Here is a 13075-nt window from a genome sequence, read left to right as displayed (position 1 = left end):
TTGAAGTGTTTTGAAATAGCATTGAGTAAAGGTTCCTTGAGTAGGTTCCTCGACCATAAGTCATCATAAGTAAGTGTCATGAAGTGTTTAAAATGTCAAAAAAAGTGACAAACATTGATGACAAAAGTGTCAAAGGTTTTGTAAAAAGGGTCAAAAACGTAAGAAAAGTAAAAAAAAACGTTGATAAAAAGTGTCAACAAAAGTGTTGATTTTCAATTTTGACGAGAAGACAACACAAGCAGAGCACTCCGCAGAGTTCTGGATGTGAATTACCTTTACAAATGATCTGATTTTAAAGTTTCGGATGAAGAATGTGACATGCATCCTCTCTTTCTAGACTCTTTTATTGTGATGTAGTGGCTGGGGTCCAGAGTGGTAGTAGTCAGACTGACTCATCACCGCTGTTGAGTCGACCCCCCGGCATTGCTCATACAAGGTATCGAGAATACCTTTTGTTGTTAATGCTGCACTTGAAGAGGCAATATCTCTCTGGCATTCATCCCTCTGTGTTTATCCAATTCAATCTTCTTTTCTGTAAGTGTCAGACGTGTCCACAAATGACACCAGGATGCTAATTATTACAATTATGTATTGATTCAGCAGCAGCATTGGGGCATTGTGAGTGTCAGCTTTTCCCTGCATAATTGTGGGATTTCAGAAGGGCTAATTGCAGCTAACGCGACCAGCTGGGCTATTATTGATCATCCTCCACATGTCTTTTCTCTCTCCCGCTGCTGAACAATGCTGGTCACCTTTGTGGTAGTCATTAGACTCATCTAGTTGATAAGGAGATGAGGAAACAGAAAATAAATGTCCTATTAATCGCAATAATGTTGGGTAAACAGTCTCAAAATATGCATATCAGCTTGCAGGGCTTGTTGCTTCTAAATTTTAAATGTATTTTTTCAATGCTGTAAAGAAAAACAAATGAAATTCCCTTCACATGCATTAAATGTCATGGGATGTATGAACTATGAATGGTGGAAGAAGTCTCAATGGACAATATTCTGAAAACATGGACAAAAAAGATGAAACTATGCATGTGGCTAACAGAGAGATGTGGTCATTTCTGCAGTGTGTGTGTGTGTGTGTGTGTCCTCTGTTACACATGTAAAAATGCAACGGTGAGGCTTGATCCATCCATATGATTTCTGATTAAAATCAAATCACACAGCGCTCTTACTGTACATCTGGATCTCAGCCAACACACACATGTACACAGATCTAACGTAAGATAGTGTGATGGATTTCTTGCTTGCTTTGCAAATCACAAATACTAAGATTTAGTAGCACAATAGTGCATTATAGTGTCTCTGATCAACGCTTGAGCAGACTGAAACACAAAGACACTACGAATGACAAGCCACAAAACAAACACACACTTTAAGGCCTAACCCACATTTTCAATTCAATTCAATTTTCAACAATCATTTGCAAAGACAATTTTTTGACACGTGCATAGTTTACATCCATGTTTAAAGTCTTCTTCTTCCCTTCTTTAGCTGACGCTTTGCTGCATTTCTTATTGCATAGCAGCAACCTGTTGATCATTGAAGTAGTATAACACAATATGCAGGAATGTGTGTTATGTAGCCCACATATACACAAGGATGTATGTAAACGGGACAAACTGGAGACCCAAAAAATTGCTCCTTAGTGCTACTGGTTGTAACACTCCAAAGGGTTCCTGTAACCCTCCTGCCGTCCCTGGGTCAAATTTGACCCACATCCAAAGTTTCTATATGCAAACATTTTGGTTTCTTTCAACCAAATTTTATTGAATTTTTGTGTTTTATTTAATTGTATGGAATTATTCTGACTTCACTTTGACAGTCTGTTATTATCCATCAACATATGTTCCTTTGATCTTAAATATCAGTTAGAATTATTCCTACATTCTGCTTTTTTTAACTCATAACTTATTTATAATTTTATATAGGCTACAGTATATGTGGTCCATTGACCTTAAAATCCCAAACTACGAGTGTAAAACTAGTGGTAACAATGTCTAATAAAAATGCTACAAAAAACGATGAACGGACAAAAACGCCGCAGTTAGTGACAAAAGCGTAAAAAAAGGAGAATTTTTTGAGCTGGAAGGACAACACAAGGGTTAAATGCTGTACTATATTAAATATATAGCTGGGTGACAGAAGTGATGCACATGCTTCTATCTGTACAGAACATAAGGGAATGTGAATCTGACATAATCAAATCCTATATTTTACTTTAAAGTCACCAGAACCAAACCAAGCATTGGGAGAATTTTGGACTGACATGTTGGTTCTCCAACAATGTCATCAACCAACTCACAACAGAGGGAATATCTTTTGGAAGAATGCTGTTTTTGGAAAAGTTTTGGAACTCGGAGACCAAGGAGCATAGAAGATGTTTGAGGGTTTGTGTTGACCCCACACCTTACTGAGACCACATGTTGTTTTTTCTGTTTTCTTTATCTGGGAGGAGGCCCCGGGGAAGACCCAGGACTAGGTGGAGAGATGATATCTCCAACCTGGTCTTGGAACGCCTCAGGATCCCCCCAGTCGGAGCTGGTTGATGTGGCTCGGGGAAGGGAAGTTTGGAGTTCCCTCCTGGAGCTACTGCCCCTCCGATGGATGAAGATGGATGGGATGGATGGATATTTTCTTTATCACTCGTCTGTGGCTGCTCAGTGTTTGAAATACCAAACAGACGCTGTATGGAAAAAGCATGATGTGATCAAATTTTATGTTTTTTTTTAATGAGAAAATAACTAATTCTGAATAATTACTTAGTATTAGAAGTCCTGGCCTAAACAATTTGGTTCAGTAGTGGTCAAGTCCATAACTGGATTGTTTTAGGTATTTTTATTCCGTGTAAGTTTTTCTCCCTCCCGTTCTCTCTTTTGATGGAGCATCTGGGCATCTGTGACCGGCGATGACTGTGATTGTTTTTGCATGTGTCAAAATACAGCTGCCGAGTGGAATGACTAACCACACAGAGTGCTCCTCTAATGCCTCTGTCTTCATGTGTAATTTGACAGCAGTGGTATAAAGTGTTCCTGGGGTGGGAGAGCGGTTAAGAGACGGATGCTCAACGGTCCGTGTCAACCGACGTCATCACTCCGGTGCTACGGTGAATACCGCAAATTTTAAAAAAACACAGTTAATCACTGTAGATGAAATGGTAGTACCCACAATGCAATGTTTATTACAGTAATGAACCGGAAAATAAAAATGATGGTATTTTTACTGGGCATTTTGTGGTAAGTAACTGTTGAAATGACCGCAAAGTCTAACAGTGTAAGTACATCTGTGTCTGTGACATGATGCCAACACATTACCAACATCACCAGCAGGCTGCTGTGACCCCATCACAGTTCAGAGTGTTGACTCTAAAGCCAAAAAAAGGGTCTTTTATATTTCATACTTTCTATTTCAATCGTTTAGGCCTAATTCAATTCAATTCAATTCGATTTTATTTATATAGCGCTAAATCACAACAACAGTTGTCTCCTTGCGCTTTCCATAAAGAGGAGGTCTAGACCGTACTCTGGGATGTTATTTACAGAAACCCAACAGTTCCCACCAAGAGCAAGCACTAGGCGACAGAGGCAAGGAAAAACTTCCTTTAGGAGGCGGAAACCTCGAGCAGAACCATGGCTCAGGGTGGGCGGTCATCTGCCTCGACCGATTGGGGGGGGGAGGAAGAGACGGAGACAGAGAGAGAGAGAGAGACAGACAGACAGACGGAGGGAGAGAGACATGGAGAATTGTAGCAGAGGGTGTCGAGCAGGAACATGGAGGCAGCAAGTGACTCCAACCACAGATCCAGATCCAGAAACACCTGCAGGAAGGAGTATATTCCCACCTATTTCCACACGCAGAGGTACACACAATCACAAGATGTGCACATGTAATCTGACACGATCCCATTATGTCTGAACGGGGCAAGTTGATAAAAGATTGCTAAATCGAGGCCAATCTATGGCGGAACTTTTCCTCTTGAGAAAAAACAATCCGCATTAGTACTGCGCTTTGGTCCAGTTAGAAAAGGAACAGTGAGTTATGATGGTAAATAAATAAGGATGTTGGGGAAAAGAACAGCTGAAAGATGAAATGAACTTCCAACCAGTTCATTACAAGTGCAGTTCAAGGGAAGCAACGGCCTTCATTTTTTAGGCATTAACTGATGCTTCCCAACAGTACATTAGTGCTTTAGGCTACATTTGTTTCTCGAGCAGCCTTTGCGTTCCTAAATGTCATATCTGATAAGTCTGATTGTGGTCCACATGCGTCCACATATCTACTAGTCTAGTGTGTGTCATGTCGGATATGCCCAGAACGAGTTATTAACAACATCAACATCGATTTCCATCAATCACTATAAGTGGTCTGCAGAGGTGTCAAAATTATTTACAGTCATTACTCAGGTAGAAGTATACTGTAGATACAAAGGTTTGACAATACTTCTGTAGAAGTTGAAGTATCAACTCAAGCTTTTTACTCAAGCAAAAGTTTAAAATTAAAAGTAATGCAAGGGGAAACAAATGCCATTAAGGACAACCCCAACCCCACAAAAAATTTGGGATGCAGCTGTTTCAGCCGCATTTATGCCCATAGAAGATGAACGCATTTTAACATAATTCAAATGCATTAAAGAACCGTATATGTGTACTAGTGAGCATCAACACGTGTTTCATGGAGCTTAAGATATGATGACTAGTTGCCTACAGGCATTGCAGTGGTGCAAAAAGTCAAACTTCAGAGGCATGTTATCGCCTTTATTGAAATGTAAATGTACATCCAAGTTCAGTTGCGGGAATCTGTGAGGGCAGCGGATTCTGTCCGAATGGCGTGATTTATTTGGATAGGTTTTTAGTTTTTGGTTTGTTTTTTTCAACGATGTCAAACCGGAATGAAACAAGCTGAATTGAAAAAGGAGTAACGAGGCTATTTTTAAAATGTAAGAAGTAGAAAGTACATATAATTGCGTGAAAATGTAAGCAGTAGAAGTAAAAAGTCTGCTGTAAAATACTGAATCCAGTAAATTGTACGTACCCAAAATTTCTATTTTAGGTAAGGTAACAAAGTATTTGTACTTTGTTACTTGACAACTCTGGTGGTCTGAGAACTAAGTGGTCACAATGGTCACAATTAGCACAAATACTTTTATTTTTGTGTTAATGTCTGTAAGGAATGATGGGGGAAACATGGATTTTATATCAGGATCTAGTCAAATATGAAAATATGCGTCCACCCACATGTACACACACACGTGTGCACACATGGACCTCTGTTACTGCACAGCACTTCTGGTCTCTGACCTACCAGTGCCCAGAAACATAAAACCTGGTTGTATATAAGTAGTCTAAGCATCATGTTTAAGTCTTATCAAACCATTTGCCCTGTGTCGGGGTCACAGAAGCATAATGACCTTCTAACACTGCCTATTCCCCCTCCGGCAGTGGCACACTGACTCCTAATTAGATTTACCTTTCCTTAATGGGCCTCTGTCGTCCAGCAGCCTGTGGGACCAAGCTATTGCAGCTCATGATGGAAATCAAGCAGCTGGAACCACAGATAAACCCCACCTGTGGTGTTGCAACTGGTTGTTGTGCCAGCCATTTAAATGTATTCTGCATTGGACATAGGTTGTTAAAACAATGTCAAAGACCCATTTTCACCACTTCTTCTTTTCACCTTTGCATCATGTGAGCTGCAAAGCACAAACCAAATGATCGAAGTGCATATTATGTTGCAAAAGATTGTCTTTGTACCAGCAGGAAAATAGAGGCCCTATGTGGGAAGCAACGTGCATTGCTGTCTGCCACAAGTACATTTAGAAAATCTTCACATAAAGACCTAAAGCATTTTTTAAAGCATAATATTAAAGTAGTGTGATGTGGCCTAATGCCAATCACAGGCAAGAAATAGTCAAGTAGTTAACTGGCTCAAATACTGCATGCCTAAAGTTCCCTTAAACATGTTTACACATACAGTACATACAAACATAGTCTGCTTTAAATAATAATTCATGTCTAGGATGTAAAAAATCTTTACATCCTAAAAACCCAGAATCTGTGAATATGCAAGTCTTTCTCTTTTTCAAAAGGGCTGTGCACTACAACAACGAAAGTCACTAGAAACTTTATTAATAATAATTATACGTTTTTCCTTCTTCTTTCTCCTCCCTTAAATGACAATTTTACAGTAATAGAATCCCTATGGGGGTAGCAACGTGCATTGCTTTCTGCCATACGTACATTTATAAAATCTTCACATAAAGGGTAGACAAATTAGTGCAGAAAGATGTGATGGGTTTGGTTGGGCTGTCTGTCAGCTGAAAGCATAGGTTGCCATGCACTTTACAAATACACTAAACATAAATGAATCTTAAATCAAAGTCTGCTTACTAGCACTTTAATGTGCTTTGTTTTGTTTGTTTTTAGGTTTTTTAAGTTTTGCGTACATTGTGCAGTTTGCTCAGTTTGAGGTACTTTACAGTCTGAAGACAGTGAGACACAGTTGAAACAAAGCTGTAAACTGTACCATGTATTAATATTGTTTTTCAATTATGTCAAGAATAAATGTAAATTACATAAGCTGCAGAAGTGATCACAGATGCAGTCTATGTCACAATGTGACTCTGTGCTGTGCCCAATATTTAACCTGACTTAAAGCACAGGCAATTAAACAACTTATGTGCTGTTCCAGTTAAATATGGACAGTGGACATTGGAGACTTATTGTATTAATAATGAAAGTGATAAAAGTACGGGCGCCCTTGACAGAAATCCTTAACTGTCAGAACTTGAATAAACCCTGCTTTGTTGTTCAAAATGTTAGTGCTGAAATTACAGGAGGAAAAAACAGGTACTATGTGAACACACATACTAAGTGTGTGTGTGTGTATGTATGATAGGTGTTTATTTGGTGGCTAAAAGGTTTAGCCGTCGTTGCAGGAAGATGGAGACGCAACAATGTCATGATTGAAATTGCTTATCGGTGCAGATGAAAGTAAATTGCACTCAGAAAGATCTCAGCCTGCCATAACTTAAATCAACGGCTCCTGTGAATTTGTTACGCACTTGTGGCCTTCTGAAACAGCCACCTTAGAGGAAATATAGTAGTTCCGCCTGCCATTTTTTTCCCCAAGACCTCCTGCTGCGAATAATGACTGCAGCTGCGTCACTGTGAATGCTCGCCGTGTGTGTGCTTGTTTGTGTGTCTTATTTTGATGGCTTTTTGAACTCAGTGTGTTTGTGTGTGTGTGTCTGATTATGGAGTACAGATAGGCCATTACCCACGCGTTAGCAGGAGAGGGGCTTAATGGACGACAGGGGATGCAGAGGCAGGATGGCTCATCCATTGTGCCCTGTCCTCCCGGCCATATCAATACTGCCATCTGGGAGTTGGCCACTTCATTCACAAAACCAATACCCCAGTGGGATGAGATGGGTCGACGTAGACGCTGTTGCTACGTGTTCAATCAACGGGAAAAGAGCACGGCTATCATGACATCCAATTTCAGGCCGATTTCAATTCTTTTCTACTTTTTTTTGTTTGTGCAAGTGAGAAAGTGGGAGAAAAAGTACACAGAATAAAAGACAGAACAATAAATTACAACAGGTGCATTGACCAGACTATCTTGGTGTCCAGACCACTCTCTTTCCAGACCATGACCAATATGTTCTTGTCAAAGGTAAACAAAATATTGATTAGATGGTTTTGAAATTCAGTCTTTTTCTGTCTGCACCATACATTTCCACATTCAATCAATCAACGCTGAGAAATTGACTTAGTCAATGTTATGAAATGTGGAGACAATTACCAAACAAGGTTCAAACATTCATTCATTTATTGTTTTAACCCACTCATTTCTATTCATTGTCACGGGGGATGGAGCCTATTCAACACATTTACACCTGTTGGTGATTTTGAGTCTTGTTCAGTTAATGCATGTTTTAGGAATGAACCAGAACAACCAAAAGAAAAGATGGGAAGAACATGCAGACTTAGAAATTCAAGATTTAGGCAGGAGCTGAGCAATTTTTTTGAGGGACTTATCATATTCAAAAACTCACCAAATTTGGTGGTCGCATCAAGTCTGGTGAAAATATTCGTGTATTTTAATGGTTTTGGGGATAGGCGCACAAAAATGGCTCGCTACAAAATTAAGAAAATTGACCCTCTGCATTACGTTTAACGTAGACTCGCGAAAACAGGAACACATATGTAGCATGGCAGGATTATGAATTACTTTTGGAAGAAGTAACTAGTAACTGTAACTAATTACCTTTTAAAAGTAACCTGCCCAACACTGATGGCTGCAGAGTAATTAGTAAATGTTTCAATATGTAGCCAATCAAATACCTTTTGACTGTAACAGTGGCATAAAGCAGACAGCTAGGGAAGCCTTAACTTCAAACCAGAGATTATTTCTAATATGCAAAATGGGAAATTATGACAAGCCATGAAGCCGGCAATTGGTGAGTATGGAGTAAAAGGAAACCATTGGCTACACTGTTGCATGTAATTCAAAGTCAAGTTCATGTTTATTGTTTCACAATCAAGATTTTATGTTGATGCACTACCATATATTATTATTATTATTATTATTAATATTTTGTTTTTATTGTGGTAAATGCACATCTTAAAGAATAGGTAGTTGCTGAGCGCACATGGTGATTGGAGTTAGAGAAAATGACGTCCCAACTGGTGCATACTGCTCAACTTTTTCCTTTCCATATTTCCTAAAGTGTTCTTTCTGCCATATTTTAGGAATCCTCAGAGACCACTACAGTCATACTGTATATTCAAACACAAACAAACTGGTGTCTCATAGCAACAATAGAATCAATAACCACTTGGATTGAAAACAGAAGAATACATGTTGTTGTTGCCATAACAACACACTGAATACTAGGACCCAACTTGAGTTCTGACACACATTCACTCAAACAGCAGTTTGTATCAGAGACAGTTTGACTGTAACAATCCAAAGGTGCACATTGCAAAAGGAGAAAAAACACTGGAAAACATGGAATTCAACTCTAGAGAGATTCAACCCATCAGTTTCTACCTCAGTTACCTTGAGGAACAGGTACGGTTAGAGCTGAAGGACAGCAAGGCGACGCTCACCCAATGTGAATCTGAGGAAAGAGTTCAACTGATCATCCGAGGGGATTTGTTGGCCGATCTCCTCAATCAGCTCCAACTACAGAGAGAGGGCAGCAGTTGGGGCCATGAGAAAGAGCTGATACAGAAGGAGATAGGTGAGTTGAAAGTTCAGCTGGCTCAACGTGTCCCCTCTCCACCCAGGGTAACGGAGCATCTGAAATCACAGCTGGGAAAAACCAGCAACAGCATGCGAAAAGCCCTAAAAGATCTGGACGTGCAGTACTTCATTGCTGAAGACCTGAAGGTTGAATTGGAGCAGATGAAGGGAGAGAATGAGGCCGTGAAAAAAGAAGTTGAGACTCAGAGGATGGAGCTTTGTAACGAGAGACAGAAGCTCAAGGTACTGTAAGTAGGACCAACGTGGAGTTGGAGTTGGAGAGCTTTCTGGAGATGGAGAGGGCTCAAGCTCAGGAGCTGAAGGACAAACTGAGCAAGATGGAGGAGGCTCTCCAAAAACAGGAGGAGAAGGCAAAGGAGGTACTGGAAAGATCCCAGGCTTCCCATAGAGCCCAGCTGGATGAGGCTCCGGCACAACGTGTCCACTCCCCACCCAGGGAAACAGAGCATCTGAAATCCAAGATGGTCAAAATCAGCAACAGGCTGCAAAAAGCCATAAAAGATCTGGACCTGCAGTACTTCATTGCTGAAGACCTGAAGGTTGAATTGGAGCAGATGAAGGGTGAGAAGGAGGCTCTGAAAAAAGAAGTGGAGACTCAGAAGATGGAGCTCTGTAAAGAAAAACAGATGCTCAAGGTAAGTAAGACTGAACGTGTCCACTCCCCACCTGGGGAAACAGGGCATCTAAAATCTCAGCTGGAAAAAGCCCAAAAAGATCTGGACCTGCAGACCTTCACAATTGAAGCCCTGAAAGTCGATTTAAAGCATATGAAGGGAGAGATGCAGGACTTTAAAAATCTTGTGGCGACTCAGAAGTTGAAGCGTCGAGAAGAGAGACAGATGCTCACGGTAAGTAAGACTACCAACGTGATGATGGAGAGCCATCTGGAGATGGAGAGGGCTCAAGCTCAGGAGCTAAAGGATAAATTGAGCAAGGTGGAGGAAGCTCTACTTAAACAGGACGAGGAGGCAAAGGGGATTCTGGAAAGATCCCAGGCTTCTCATACAGCCCAGCTAGAGATGAAGGACCAGAACAACAAGAACCTCATGGCTGCTCTTGAGAACAAGTATGAGCATCAGTTGGAGACTCATCTTAACCAGTGGAAGGAGGAAATATCATGCCTCCTTCAGGCCACAGAAAGCCTGAAGCTTACTCAGCTGGAAAAAGAGCAGGAGAGAGAGAGGGGACTGAGAGCACCTTGTGGTGGCTGGTCGATCTTCAGAGCCAGGTAATGCAAAAGCCAAAGAAGAAGAAATGGTACAAAAAGCTCCTGCCTGGCTGAGGACGAGAACATCCATTTGTCTGTGTGGGTCTGTGTCTGTCTGTCTGTCTGTTTGTGTGGGTCTGTCTGTGTGTGGGTCTGTCTGTCTGTCTGTGTGTGTGTGTCTTTATGTGTGTGTGTGTGTGGGTCTGTCTGTCTGTGTGTGTGTGTGTGTGTGTCTGTCTGTCTGGGTCTGTGTGCGTGTGTGTGGGTGTGTGTGTGTGTGTGTGTGTGTGTGTGTGTGTGTTTGCTCGCAGGGCATGTGATGCGTCAGTGCAGTAGTGTGGGAGTAGTAGAGTTAGTAGTCAGTTAGTATGCCGCATGCTAGTGCTACATGCTACATGTCGCTTCTGCTACTTACTCTCTGCTTCCAGCTACTGCCACCGGGCAGCCCTTTTGTTTTCAGGGGCTGAAAGAGGAGCCGAGTGTGTGTCGCCTACTCCTCCGGTACAAAGCCTCTCCACTGCCAAGACCTCGTACACGCCTCCCCGTGGCACACATGGTAACTGGTCCCTTGTGGTTCCAGGCTAAGTTGTACAGGATCTCGGAGCAGCAGTGGGCCCCAGAGACGCGGCATGCAGCTCCATCGGTGAGTGGAAACGCCCTGATGCCCGTCAACCACTGCCCCAGTTATGGGTAAATAGCCCCAGCTATGGGTAAATAGTGAAGACCCCAACAGCAGTGCAGGTGGAAGATGTTGATGTGAGAACCACCACAATGGCCGCGAAGGAGGAAGAAGGCAACCCCACAGCCACGTGGGTTAACCCGGGAGGGTACAGTGGCTAGGGAAGCAAACCCTGTGGCAAAGTGAGAAAATGTAAACTATTCCTCTCGACTATATAATAACTACTGCATACACACAAACACTAGCTATGAAAATGATGTCATGTTTGTTGGTGTGCCGGCCCTGGGCCTGTCGTACATTGGTACTGTGGTTTGTCTTGTTAACTTGCAGGTGGTGCGGACGCGATGATGAGATGACTGTGATCACCTGGCCGGTCCTCCCAGACCATTTAACCCCGCCTGCACCGAGACCGGACGGCCGCACCTCACATTCTCACAGAGTACAAAACCAGTACCTTGTTTGTGGTAATCTTTAATTAATCCTAGTTAGTTGCGGTTCAGCTAATTTGGTTTATTTGACCTAGTCTATTGTTGTTTAAATGTTAAGTTGCACTACAGTCATGTGTAATATAGTTTGATGTATAAATCAGGGAAACGCTAATTTGCATCCTAAACCCCCAAAATATAAATTGGCTCAAATTATTTGTATACGTTAATCATAATATACTAAATATAGCTTTTTGTCCAGAGGTACATGTTGTTCATCCAAAGAAAATAATTAACCCTACTGTTGTCCTCAGAGTCAAATTTGACCCATTTTCAAAAAGTTTCTAAATCAGAAATTTGGGTTTCCCTTAACTAAATTGTAAAAAGTAACACAGATGGTTCCATACAACGCTCCTCACAAGTTAAATAACTGATCAGTTCACTATTTTCCTTGAATTTTTGTGTTTTTAATTTCATAGCATTTTAAGAAAAGAAAAAAAAGATTTAAGAACACTGAAAAAAGTGACAGAAATGTAGAGAAAAACAACAAAAACGTCTAAATTAATCGATAAAGACATTGTATAAAGTGAGAAAGAACTTCTGGAAAAGTTAGAAAAGTGACAACAAATGTCGGAGAAAACTTCAAAAACTTGGTCAAAACAAAAAAAATGTCCAAAAATAAATCGACAAATAACTTTGTGAAAAGTGACAAAAGTGTCTTAAGAAGGTATTAACTTAAAATTTTGACCCAGAAAAACTAAATGTTGGTCTACGGGAAGACAACACGAGGGTTAAATTAACAACACAGGCATTTCTTTTAGGACAGTTTGCAGGTTTACAACGCGTCTCATGTAGCTTTAGACTTTAAGACAAAAAAGGTTGATTTAGGGTCACAGAGCCTTTCAAACACAGCTGCAATTCAAAGAAGAAATGCTTTAGAATATAGACTGGTTATTGTCAAATCAGCTACAAACTTGAATTATTTGGTAAATGTCAATTATCAGTTTACTTCTTTATTTTGGGAATAATCAATACATCCAATGATTTTAATCAGGGTTTGGACAGCTATTCCAAGGTCTAATTCAAGCACTTTTCAAGCACTTTCAAGGTCCATTTTAACCCTTGTGTTGTCTTCATGTCAACCATGAAAAAAACCCTGTTTTGGTCACTTCTTTCAACATCATTATTGCTTTTTCCCACATTTTTGTCACTTTTTCAATGTGGGTTCTTTTTTTTGTTTTTTTGATATCAAGTTTTTTTGATATTTTTAATGTCACGCTTATTTCCACGGCCAATAATTAACTGAAAACGGGTCAAATTTGACCCAAGGACAAAATGACGGTTAAAAGCTTTTTCCAGCACCTTACACCACCTTAAATTACATACCATTACAAAGTCAAAACTATTATTTAGAGTTTTTGAAAAATAGCCTATATTAATATAGGCCTATGTTAATATAGGCCTATTTTAATATATATATGTATAT

This window comes from Etheostoma cragini, chromosome 8, assembly GCF_013103735.1.
Source record: "Etheostoma cragini isolate CJK2018 chromosome 8, CSU_Ecrag_1.0, whole genome shotgun sequence".
NCBI lineage: Eukaryota > Metazoa > Chordata > Actinopteri > Perciformes > Percidae > Etheostoma > Etheostoma cragini.
The sequence above is the reverse complement of the archived record's forward strand: the minus strand, read 5'-3'. Positions refer to the sequence as shown.